Below are 13,771 nucleotides of genomic sequence, written 5' to 3' on the forward strand. Positions count from 1 at the left end.
AATAATGGGTTATGATTTCAAAAATTGTAAAAACATCAGTGTTTGTACTAGGACCTATAAGAATTAATTACAAAAGAGGTGTGTTCTTATGTTAAATTCAGAATGAAATGAATATATATATGTTTTGCTTTCAAAATGCTGCCTTATTTGATTTTGCAATCTGAGTAGTTGTGCTGTTATTTGGGTGTAATAAAAGTAAAAAGTGAATTTCTTTAAACTATCCATTCCATCGTAACATGTAATTTAATATTGAATTTGCACAAACTCATTTTTAATTTAATTTCAACTAGATTTATCTTTTAAAATATATTAATCTCGGTGTGGTACACCAGAAATAAGCCAGTATCAGCACTAAGTTAAGAATAAATGAACAGCCAGTGTGATATTAAAAGTACCATTATTACCAAACCCTTATTTATCTTACTCCCATTTCAAAAAACACTGTAGTTTACAGAATTACATTAGCTGGTGGAAATGAATTGAATAAGAAACATTGGCTGCACTGATTGCTGGCAGCACAGTATGGGTCCTATAGCCCAGACATCAGTAGTTTAACCTGCACAGTTGTGTCGAGGGTCTCGGTGATGGTGTGTTCAATGGGTTCAAAACTGGTCGGGACCTTGTCTTGCTGCGCAACAGCAATCCCCGAGTCTTACTGTGTGGCCTGTAGGCCTGCCATGAGAGCTAAATCAGTCCTGCATGCACTGCTACAGCTCTGCTGTTTGGGCTATGGACTCACAGTGCAGCAGTTGATTAATAAATAGTGACTACAAATAGCTAGAGTAGAACAAATATATGAATTTGTGTTAAGATTCCTTGTAGAGGCTAAAAATATGTTTTAAGACCTGAGATATTACTTTGAAATACAGGCAATTACTGTTGAGTCTTGGCGGTGCATGAGTGTGGGGTTACGGTTAGAGCAGGGATTGCTTCAGTTATTGTATTCATACATAGCATTTTGTGCTTCATAGTAATACTCTTGTGAGTAGAGTGGCAAATTACATTTTATTCAAAGACAAGTGCTTAGCTCCATTATTTTTTCTCCTTCCTGTTATCCCCCTTGTTCTAGGACTACAGTAAAAACATTGAATTTTGAATACATGTCCAGCACATCATTTAGTCACACACTTTGCTTAGAATATGGGGGGAATAGGCTAAATAAAAATGAATTGCCTCATCTCTCAATGGCTCTGAACAAGCCAAACCACTAATGGAGGCCCAAGGTGTTGCTTGGTTGGCCTTACAATCTGTTTTCATTTGCTTGGCATTTCATTCAGTATGAGATGCATTTCCCCAGACACGAAATATAGCTTTCAGCCACCTTTAGTGGCATATCAGGTATCAAATGACAGCTTCAGGAAAATGAGGACAAATTGTTTGAAAAATAAATAAATAAAATAAAACTCTATAGATGAAACCTTGGTGAATATAAATCTTAAAATGTATTGGTGCAGAACAGACTGCTCTTGCAGCATCCATTCTTCAGAAGAGTTTTTAAAAGACGCTTTAGCAGCGCTTAAAAATATAATAATGATTGCAAACAAGGAGGCCATTTGGCCCATTTTCCTTTGTTAGGTTTCTAGTAGCTTAATGATCCAAGAATCCTATCGTGCTGTTTTGTAAAGGATCCCAAGGAGCCCTGCAGTGAGTTACAGTAACACAGTTCTACAGTGTGGGTATTAAGTAGTTATGGCAGATGTACAGTACTGTTATGATATGTCATTGATCACAGTTTACGACGCGAGGACTTTGGCTCTCGGGATAAAATCGTTACGTGTTTTACTGGGAACAGGTGTCTCGGATTTGTCATTCCTTACACACCATTTAACACAACTTTAAACACAACAGTCTGTTTCAACAATATGACGAGTTTGCTCCAGACCCCTACAATTCTCCATGTGAGAATACTTTCAGGATTGTGAATAACTGAGTCTGATTCCCTTCCTTTGTATTTTATTCTCATTAATTCCAGTTGCTAAGCTTTTCTTTGGCTTCTGCTGCTCAATCAGTGTCTTGTCTGTGAAACTAAGATGGTCTAATTATGGTTCAATCTGGAACTTCACATTGCCAGTCTGCAGTTCAGGGCCTTCTGGCTGCTTCAACCCAGTACACACGTGCTTTTGCTGTAGGTTTAGTTGTCTGTGGAAATACATTGAAGCTCAATAAGACAAGGTGGAGACGTTCTTTATATTTTCAGGGCTCAGGAAACCAGGCCTGTTGCAGAACAGTATTTCTTAAAGTCAAGCACTGCCTCTTCAGTTGCCCAGCCTCCGTATTGCAGTGCATATGTCTCCCTTTCTGGTTCCTACACACACTGACACTACAGAATTTATCAGAAATTGCCCTGTATATCCAAAAGTATTTGTATCTGTATCTGTAATGAGAGGTGGTTTGGTCTTTAAGAGAGTATATTTTTCAAGAAACTCTGATCCTGCCTGCCAGGAAAACACAGACATTGCTGCTGAAAATAAATAAATGTCGGCTCATGTTAACACTAACTAGCAGCATTGATTGATAAGTGTCAGCAGAAAGCAATTGTTTTCAAGTGCTTTTTTACTTTAAAATTGTCTATGGCAGCATAGGAAATCAGTCTTTACACAAGACCTTCACAGTATCATTTCTCACGTCACATACAAGACACAGCCAGAAGATTGGGTTTCAAATGGATCTATTTCTGAGGCCCCAAATCATCCTGTCTATCTCCTAGGATAACAAAGTCAATTTCTGATCTGAAAATTGCTGAGCCAAAGACACCTGCTGTTTTTCCATCGAAGCACTATTTTCTTATTAAGAGAAACGCAGATGTATAGCACAATTATTTAACTGTAGACCCCCCCCCAATTCCTCTAGTATTGGTCAATGCCAACAGCAAAAAGGGAAAAGCTCCATATCTGTCTTTAAAAACACATAGGATATTGATTGGCATGTACTTCTAGGTAAAAGTAGTATATTTTCAGCACTTAGTGATACCCCTCTTAATGTGTCTTGCTAAAGCACATTAATTGGCACACCTGTAGAAACGTTTCTGTGGTTGAATTCGACATTATTCATTTTTATTTTCTCCTGTGCACTGGGTTGTCCCTAAGGACTTGGATGTGGTTTAGTGGTATGTGGCATATGTTCAAACAAAAAACTTTGTTTTGGCTTCCCTGCTCCTTATAACACATTGGACCATGATTGCTGTGCTACTAGTTCAGCAGTAGTAATAATGAAATAATCCACTCAACGTATTTTTTAAACCCTGTCCTGGAAGGAGTGAAATCAAACGCAAAAATGAACATCTTGAAATCGGACCTAAAGAGAAATTATCTTAAACTATTAAAAGGTTTCGAATGTTGCTAAATATGACAAATGGACAGGCATAATTGTGTAGCCGGGATGGTAGGCATATTTTTCAGAACCTTTCAAATAGCAACTTTTTTTATCCTTATTTTTATTTTTATTTTAATAGTCTCGCAAGCTTCAGCAATTCGGTTTCACTTCCAAGAGGTCGCTTATCTAGCTGTTTGACTATATTGAAAAGTATAATATTCTCCTGCCTTGCAGATATTAAAAGCCTTGGGTAGTTTAAAAAAACAAAGGATACCAACTTGTGTGAGGTGTGGAAAGCTGAATCAGAGACTTACTGTACCTTTCACCATTACGAATAAGACTATGGAGACTGTGTTAACCGGTGTTTGAAGGAAATCTTTGTTATTGTCAGACTTGCAGTGAGTAGGGTATTATTAGCACCGGCACAGTGGGAGGTCAGGCAGCTAGAATTGGGACAATAAAATTTACTCTCAAAAAAAAGTGGCTGCTAACAAAGTATATACTGTATAATGTGGCAGTCTACATTTATTTTTTATTTTTTAATAGACCTGTGAGACTAAGAAAATTATACAGGGTTTTCACCAAGTTTAAGTTAGAAAATAAAAGGAATTCATAAACTTTGTAGAGGTTTCAAAATATCTGTTAAATTGCACCATGGTTTATATAAAATGCATTTATATTAATATATGTAGAATAACTGCTGTGGGGACACACTATTTTTGAAGTAGCCTCCAGAGGTACGTGTTTGAGTTCAAATTTGAGTCGTGCACTACAGTAGACCCTGGAAGTGCAAATGTGAAGTTTTGGAAATTAATGTTGGTGCACCAAACTGATGTAAAGGACAATGTTATTCATTTTTACAACATACTGCAGTACCTTGAGTAAGGAAGTCCCCCCCCATTTTTCACCTCAAGCCACAGTGAATCCAAATTAGAATAAAGAATATTAGGTATTAAAACTGATGCACTGGTCTGGTGTTGCATGCATACATACAAACAAACACAAGATATGTAGATGTGATGGGATAAATAATGTTGCATCTTGTACAGCATACCTTATGTATGCGTTACCAGTGCTTGACGTAAAACATGACTCTTGAATTCTTCTTTATTTGTATGGAATATTTTTTGAAAACTGATTTATTTTTGGAAGAACAGCTTAATTGTGACTTATTCTATATATTTAAATTCACCCTGGACTAGGGTTTCTGTATCATTTTCAGAAAAATAGGTTGGATATGGTTGCACTTCAGTTGGATAGATGCCAATGACCAAATTAATCTCCAGTAAGAAGAGAACTTCTTTATGTCCGTATGAAAAGAATACTGTATTAATTCTAAAATCTGCTCACCATATGGTGACAAGGGAGTTAATATTGATGAAACCAACATGACTTCCCAACGCATTCTTCATTTTATATTTCATCATTGATGGAGATTTCCATGGATGTTATTTTGCCATCCCTATCAGTGTAAATCGGACCACGTGTTAATAATTTGACGCTCAAGTAGTTGGTTTGAATTTTCATGAGGTTTTCTCTGTTCAAAACAATACTGGTGGAAAAAAATTAAGTAATGTGTTGACAGTATTTTGATACCATCTGGAATTGACCCTCATTTCCAGGCCATAACTGTCATGGATTTACTTAGAAGTTATTCCAGTCCAATTTTAGTGGGTTCTGAGAGAAAATGTCATTTATTTATGATTCAATAGTATCTTTTTTATGGTTTGAAGACACTTTAAAGATATTTCCTAGAACTGTTTCAACTATTTAATATATCCAGTGATTGGTCATTTGTAACGGGTTAATGGCCAAAATTCCAAGAATCCGTTTGCAAGAATCTGACTTTTTTTTTTAATTTTATTTACATTACATTTCAGTTTTGGATGATTTATAAGCATGCAAAGCCAGAGTCTGAACTAATGTATGAGCTAGATTACATCACTGGCCAAAGTTATTTAGCACTGTGACTCATAAGAATACAATAAGAACTAGGCAATATAATACTAGAGACAGTAAAGCAAATGACAAAAAGTGACGTGGATACCATTAGTTTCAGAGGAGGTGAATATTCTCAGTTAGGAGAAAGAAATGCCATGTGCTTCACATTTCCCCCGAAGACCTGTGATAAAGATTTATTTTAAGTTTTTCTGTACTGCTGAATAGATGTGGCATAACTATAATTATCAAACAGGACACTAATTCAGAACACAGCACCTCGATGAGGGATGAAGTGACTGCCACCTACATTAAAGTGATTAATGATACTTTGAGTGCTATATAAATACAGTGCTTATAGGAAGTATGCACCCCCTTTGGATTGTGTTGTTACAACCTGAAATTGTGATGCATTTAAATGGGATTTTCTTTTCCCTTGATTTACAAAAGCTACTCAGCACTTTTTTTTTTTTTTTTTTTAATCTTTGGATTATTTTTGCATTATACCCTAGAAGTAGATATCAGTTTGATATATATACTTTTTACATTGCCAAATTAAAACATTTGATGAATTGATCTAAAATTCACTAGTTAAAAATTAACTTTATTAGGAAGGTACATGCACAAGAAATGTACTCAACAGGTGTCAATGTGGGGAAAGTCAGAGTTGTCTAGATGTTGAGCAAATATTTACTGACTGGGTGTCCTGTGCTTCTTCAGTAGAGGTCTCCACCTGGATGGCCTGGATTCTGTCCCACAGCCTGGTTTCAGATGGTCTCTAATCCTGACTATGCTGTTATTGTCTTGGCTTGGAGGACATTTGGCTGACTGTCATTGGGTGCTGGTGGGTAAAAGTTGGCTGGGAACTTCGATCACTATGGTGCGTTTGATTCTTTAGTTTATTTTTCAAATCCTGATCACAATTTGTTTGTACATTGTGCATAACGGATTGATTGACGAAAGTGTTTTTAGAATATATAATAGTCCGTTGGTTTACTTTCAGTTTCAGTCTAATGCACCCGTTACATTAATTTTGCCTCTCACTCTGAAAGCATGTCAACTGCTGTTTGGTTTGTTACCAGACCCTTATTAAAGTAACTACTGTTATATGTAGTCTGGATGTAGTGGACGATACCATTTTGAGCAGTATTTATAATGAAGAACAATAAAAACTTTAATAAACAGATGTCACTCTTTAAAATCTTAATGTTTGGAGGAAAGCAGTGTCTTTTAGTTTGCATTTGAAACTGGTACTGTACTGTCACAGACGAAGAACAGATTGTTCGGTGCCACAGTGGAGTCCCAGAATGTCTCCCAGTGGCAGATGCAGGGAGCTTCAGTAAAGCCATGATAAGTATTGTCATGTCAATCAAATGGAACCTTGCTGAAATCAGAGACTGGGCATGTTCCACTGAACGCAGAGAGATACAGCATAAGACCTTCGTGTCACCTGCTTAGCCCTGCTGTATTACCCTTTCATCATTCATTTAACACTGTAATGCCAGTTTATCTCCAGAACATGCTGCAAAAGGTCTGACATGAACCACAAAACTAGATAATTTTTTTTAGAACCTGATTGCAACTACATAAGCACATAGCCCGTAAAAGGCCTCTAAAGAATTTCCGAAGATATATATATATATTTTTTTTTTTTTTTTCTTTAAGCACTTCTGGTTATGTTATATGCAAATCTGTCTCCCCAGCCCAGGCAGACTATTTTCCATAGAGCTTAGCATCCATCTAAATCTGCTTGTAGGATTTATTTCCATTCAGACATACAAAGTGCCTCGCAGTTCTGTCATTTAGTCCCAGAAGAGACAAACCTCCCTGTGTTCTCACTTTAGAGGCCAGCTACAATCTCACACTCTTAACAGGCTTCACACCACAATAGACTAGCAAACAAGGTATGAAATGCAATCTGTTTGTATTTTTCTACCATGAAGATAAATCTAAAATGTCATAAAGAAGGACACTGGATCATTTAGCTGCAGTTATCGGGAGTCTACAGTGTATACTAATTGCTATGTAGTGCATGCTTGCAGTGGGGAATGTCTGAGAAATATTATTCTCATTATTTTTTTCTTATAATGAATGTCTGTTTACTGTACACCAGAGGAAAATGGTTTTAATCTCAAAAGCACTTTTATTACATTTTATTAAGTCCATGTTGATACTGGTTTTCATTATTTGTTCATTACAGTGATTTTTCAAAATGTGTAAACTGTATTCTTTGTGTTGATATTTAATGCAATATTATCAAAAGTATAACAAAGTCCAGATTTTTTACAAATGTGTATAATAGTGAACATTACAATATTAGCAAGGATACTTTCCACCCCCTTTGGATTGATGGCAGGAATAGAGGAATAGGCTACTGTTCATAATTTTAAAACGCTACCAAAGAATACCAGGATGTTAATCCCAAACCTGGTGCTCTCAAATTTAGTTGAAATTGACTTTGCATCAGGATAAAGGTCTTAAGTACATACCCAAGTCTACAACCAGAAGTCTGAGAGAGAATGTAAATCAGGCTCTTTAGTTGTCATCATGATCTCCAGACCTCAAACGAGGAGCACATTTGCTGTATTGGTTGATGAAATACTGGATGCACCTTGATTCAACAGCAAAAAGGGAGGCACAAAATCACAATCATTGATTAGGTATACTGTTGACAAGAAAGTTGTTGAAAAGGGCATTCTGTATTAGCCCATCAATTTAATACAATTACGTACACCCAATTATGGTGACAAAGATGAAATGCCACACCTAAACACCCATTAAAAGTGATAAATCACAATGAAAGCAAATGGTTTCCTGACAACAGAAGTGTGCAGTTAAGGTTCAGATTGGACATTTTCACATTTAAATCGCCACCAGATATTTAAAAACCTTTAATAGCTTAGTTTGAGATCAGTTTAATTAAAAACAAAAGAATCATATTGTGCAAATTGTCAGTAAAAATACAAATTTTACCTTTTTTCTGAGTTCTCTGAGCTTTTTATTTTGTGTACAGTACACATCAACCAAGTGAAAGATCATTAACTGCAGAGCATAGCTGTGGCAGTGGACAGTTATTCCCCAGCTAAGATTGGTCATTAGAAAATAATAAAGTAAAATAGGTTATACCATTTTTTAAATCGAAAATCAATAAAGAAATTCAGTGATAAATAATAGAGGATCTTTACAAAAAAATACATTTTCAGTTTTTCTGACCAAACTGATTCAGCATCTTCAAAGCCACCACTTTTTAAGATAAGGAACACAAACTGCAAAAAAAATAAAAAAAAATGTATGCCACCACTTAGTTTTTCTTACTGAATTGTTATTTATTTTTATAATAACAGTTAATAATCAAGGGCCTATTTTGTCCTGTTTTCCCCTGTTCGCTCTGCTCTTTGACTATTTGAGTTTTCTTTTGTATTTTTGCTTGTTCTGCACAATGTAATGTATTCAAACAATATTCAAGAGAAAAAGTACAACCAGAAACCAGTACAACCCACCAGAATGTGTTATGTAAGTATTCCAAAATGGCTAACTAATGGGTTGCCTTGAATACATATTGTATATGGATGTTTATTAAACAAAATTGAGATGTAATTAATTTATTGCAGAAAAATGTTCTACAGCTGATAATTTCCTAAATTAAAGCTGCATATTTTTCCCAGCGAATATTCCATCATTTTTATTGAGCCCCTCACCAGTCGTTAACTGAGAAAACAGGAGCCATAGATTTATAGCAGGGCATAAAGCAAAGTAAAACTATTGTTTGTCAACTGAGTGGTCATCACATTGCTATCCTGGGGCCACTTGTCTGCCCTGGAAGATGAGGAATTTATTCAATTTATTCCAGTTAGTGGGCCCATATATTGAGGGATGAAGCGGAAAGCTTGGGGAGTTCTTGCAGTCATTTTCAGTAACTCTAGGGATGGCAGGAAATGAGCGATCCAACAGACTTGTCGGCACATTTCAGCATTAACCTCTGTTATAAAAAATATATATATTGATTTTGCTTTTAGTTGAGTGTGAATAGTAATAGGAGAAAGCCTATTTCAATAAATCATTGTCTTTCCTTAAAAGGAGTTGGCAGGTCCAATCCAGAACCCCCTGTGGACAAGCCATTACTTCCTTCACATTATAACAAGTTCAGGAGTCCCTTATTTACAATGCTGTGGGTACCTCCTCTGCTTATACTATTGATTGGATCACATGCATTAATCATGTTTTTTGTTGTTGTTGCAATTATTATAGTGGACCATTTACTGATCTATACTTTCTTTTAAATTACTTCAGTTTCACAGGAATTGGCCAGCATAATGTCATAGTGTCACCCACACGTTAACAAATGCATCTTAGGCACAGTACTACTTCAGGTAAATTGGAAGATCTGAGATTTGGTTCTACTTGAGGTTTTTACTTGGCTGAACTCATCGTTTGCTTAATTGCATCAATCAACCTTTCTTCTGCAGTAAAATTGGGGCTTCCCGACCTTTACTTGATGAGGCCTCGCTTAAATGTTAGCAATTTTTCTCTGACTGCAGTATACAAATATTTGTAATCATAAATAAAGGCAAAAGTAGAGAAACAATTCAATATAACCAAGCAACTTAATAATTAAGAACAGGCAGTTTATTGTAAGGCCTTAATTAATGGTATTTATACTTTCAATTTAAACCATTTAAAAACTATTCAACTTTTTATTTCAATAATTACAAATATAATAACAAAATATAATGAATAAAAACATATTTTATTCTAAATAAAATGAACAGACCTAATAGCAACAACTTCCACATGTAGTGAAAGCTGACAAGCTATACATTTCACCAATGAGATTATTATAGTTGATATTTAATGTGATTCAGGTCTTTGTTGAATTGATTAAAATCTGTCACTTGGCATATCTGTGTGAAAAGCAGAAATGCAAAATCAGTGACATATTGTGAGACGCAATTGAACATCATTAGCTTATTAATCTAAAAGGTTATTGGTTTATGCAGCCATTTGTGTTGTACGCTTTGTGCTAAATAAAATGCTACCACCCCCCTACATTTTATGAATATTATAAAATCACCCATCTTTCTTTTATATGCCTCTTAATGCACCGTAAATTTACCCTTGATGGAGATTGAATTTAACTTTAATTTGCTGTTTAGACCAGATATAAAATGTATGTAAAACACTTGGTGCATAGAAAGATTTTCATTATGATTGTTAAAGTTTTCCTGCAGTCTGGAAATCAAGTCCCGTTGTATCCACATAAATATGTATAGAAATGTGAAGTAGACAAATCCAGTGTTTATTGATTTGAAGAGTATTGTAAGGTCAAATGGGGGGATCAATGAGAGGTAAAATGTTGTAATGAGTCTCACTTTTCAGAGTGTTTTACAGTGTTTTACATTCTAAAAGGAACTATCACTCTAAGGGCCAATAATTTAATGCTGATCTCTAGGAAATTAACACATTTAGATGGAGCAGATTTTCACTGGTCCTACCTTCTAAAATAGATTAGGAGCTGGTTTCTGTGTTTTTTGACAGGTTTGATAAGACATATTTTGCCTCCATATATGGAATTGAATCGATTCAGTGAAGTGTTTATACTTAGTTTGTGTTAATTAAAATCAATACATTAACTTTTAAGGTAACGACAAAATCCTAACATTAGCACGAGTTATATATTTTATTTCAGTCCTTAATTTAATTATAATATCTACCAATATTATGTGTCAAAACTAACATCATCTTAAGTGGATCATTAATGTTTTACAACTCATTGACCATGTGTTTAAAGGGCATCGCAAAAAGAGATCACAAATGAAAAATTGTATACTTTTGTAAAACTGAAATACTGGCAAAACATGACTATAAATTATGCTGATTTAAACCAATCAAACGCAATAATAACTTATAACCAAGTTTTTTTTTTTTTTTTATCAAACAGTTACGGTACTTCCCCGATATGAACAATTACATCTCATTTTGATTGTCCCCTTGACGTGCACGTGCAGTAGCCAAGTCAGCGAAAGGTGTTTTCTTACATAGTTTTGAAAGGCTACGTACTGCCTTTAAACTGTCCTTAAAAACTGCCTACAACAGTTTCCAAGGACAGTCTCACCTGCATAAAAACACATCTCGGAAGCTTTGTGATTCAAGGGCAGTTCAGTGATGAAACCTGAAAAGAGATCTGGGCCCACTAAGACACCACTGGGAGTTTCCTGTTCTATACAATAGGATCTAAGTCACTGCTTTGAACAGGTACTGATGGAAAGGTGACAGGTGCGAGCTCGGTCCCTCCAACATTGTTTTAAAGGAAAGATAGTTTCTTCTTTTAAATCCCCATTATATCCATTTTATCTTCCAAGAGCAAGAATACTACACTTTATCCTTGTGGCAGATGCACCATATAAAACTGATTTTGAATACGTTGGTGGTAGAGAATCATCCATATGCAAAATAATGACGCAGAGCAGTATTTACTATGCTATGCTATGATCAGAGCAGTATTTACTGTGCTTCTTCCCTGAGGCAGCTGACCAATTCCAGTTTGTTCTACCGTTAACTCCGCAGAGTGACGCTACCCTGAATGAGTGGTTTTCTCATACAACTCTTCTTCAGTTAAAAAAAAAAATGTGCCAATGCCTAGAACTGTTACAAGTGGACAACATCTCGCAGAATTGAAATAAATAAGTCTATTTTGGGATGTTAATTTAATGACCGGAATGGAAATGGGAATTGCAGGCCTTTTTTTTTCTTTCTCCCCATTCGAATAGCAATTCTGCAACTCAAAATCTAATTTGCAAGCAAAATATAGGATTTGTATAAGTCTACTTTTAAATTCTCTTCTCAATCAACTGATTTGTTCTTCCTGTGCCTCAATATGGTAATCCACTTTGGAAAGCATTGCATCACCAACCTTTAAAAGGCAGCAGATATTATCCTTCTGATGAACACATTGTTACAATTCCACCTCATATTTTGAAGAAATATGTATAGAGTCAACATTATTCACCTTATTCCATCTCCACTTAAAACATGTACAGCTCTGGGAAAAATTAAGAGACCACTCCAAGTTCAGAAATCAATGTTGAGTGGTCTCTTATTTTTTTCCAGACCTGTATATGATGTATGGAATTCTGATATCCTTTTTTTATCCTTGAAACATGAAGAGAAATGATAGACTGACCTTAAGGCCTGTTCATTACAAATGTGTCCATTAGACATTAGTGAAATTCTGTCAAACTTGTGCTTGGTGGCAGCACATATCAATCAACCTTTTTCCTCCAATCATAATGTAATATTACAGGAGGAAATAAGTGATACAACCCTCTTTCAAAGATCTTCAATGTATGTGTTTCAGAGCAGGAAAAACAAATGATTGAATCGGTGAATGTGTTTTTGAATGTAAAAACACTATGAATTTGTTTACAGCTCGTTCTATCTCTAATTGCCATGCAATGTTTTCTATTTCACAAACCTGGCTTATAGCCATGCATTACAACTGTGTTTATATAGGCAATGCTTAGCTTTAGCTTTTATAATCTAGACCATTTAATTGTTAATTCTAGGTCACTGGCTGTGCTTGTGATGCTGACGCTCTGTGAGGAAAATAGGGAGTTGTGCATTGCTCCACCCTTTCTCCTGAAAGAAGGAGAAGAAAAAACAGAAGGTTATTAGTGAAAAAGCTGTTGGTACTCCTCGCAGGATGAACGATCCCGTTAAATGTTCTACTCTGGCTGTTTGTTATCATCTCGGTATAATATTTCATCCTGGCAGTTTTAAGAGCTATCTTCAGACTTTGAGATCTTTGGTCCACATCTCTCCATGAACTGCAACTCCGGCTTTGCGAAGCACACGTGGACACTGTACTCGGAACAGGACCCATCAGTCAGAACCGCGCTCCCACGCCTCGTTGCAATTGGTCTGCTTGACAAATGACTCATTCAGTCATGAAATTCAGATTGGACCGTAGTGTATGATTTGTCAGGAAAGGAATAAATCCGGATAATCTATTCAATATGTTGAACTTGTGTAACCCAATATGTATCAATCAATGTGCAGGCCGGCATAATGTGGCCACTGATTTTCCAGTGATGTATAATACTGGTAAAAATGTTAAGGGTGAGCTTAATTTTTCATAGTGTTGTTTAAAAGGTGACAACGTAGATATTTACGTTTCCCAGGGCTGAAGAATATTAGAACATTAGTCCCAACTTCAGGCCTTTCTGAATACTTTAACTAGAAGAAGAATAGTTGTGTGGCATGTCATCACTATTGATTAAGGTGTTGGAGTGCACAGTACATATTGAGTAGCTCAACCACAGCCGAGTGAATAATAGACGTGGAATTATTATGGAAATGATAGACCATTTGTTCAGCCAAAAAACAGGACTTACGCAAGGTACTATGCGCTGCGAGGCTTTCATAAATCCATGTGAACTACAGATGCAACTGAAGCTTTTCAGAAGCCAGTGGCAGTCGCATTAATAAAGAAGTTAGGTCAAGATTACTTTTCAGTCATATTTAA

The sequence above is a fragment of the Amia ocellicauda genome, chromosome 2 (assembly GCF_036373705.1).
Source record: "Amia ocellicauda isolate fAmiCal2 chromosome 2, fAmiCal2.hap1, whole genome shotgun sequence".
In the NCBI taxonomy this organism is placed as follows: Eukaryota; Metazoa; Chordata; class Actinopteri; order Amiiformes; family Amiidae; genus Amia; species Amia ocellicauda.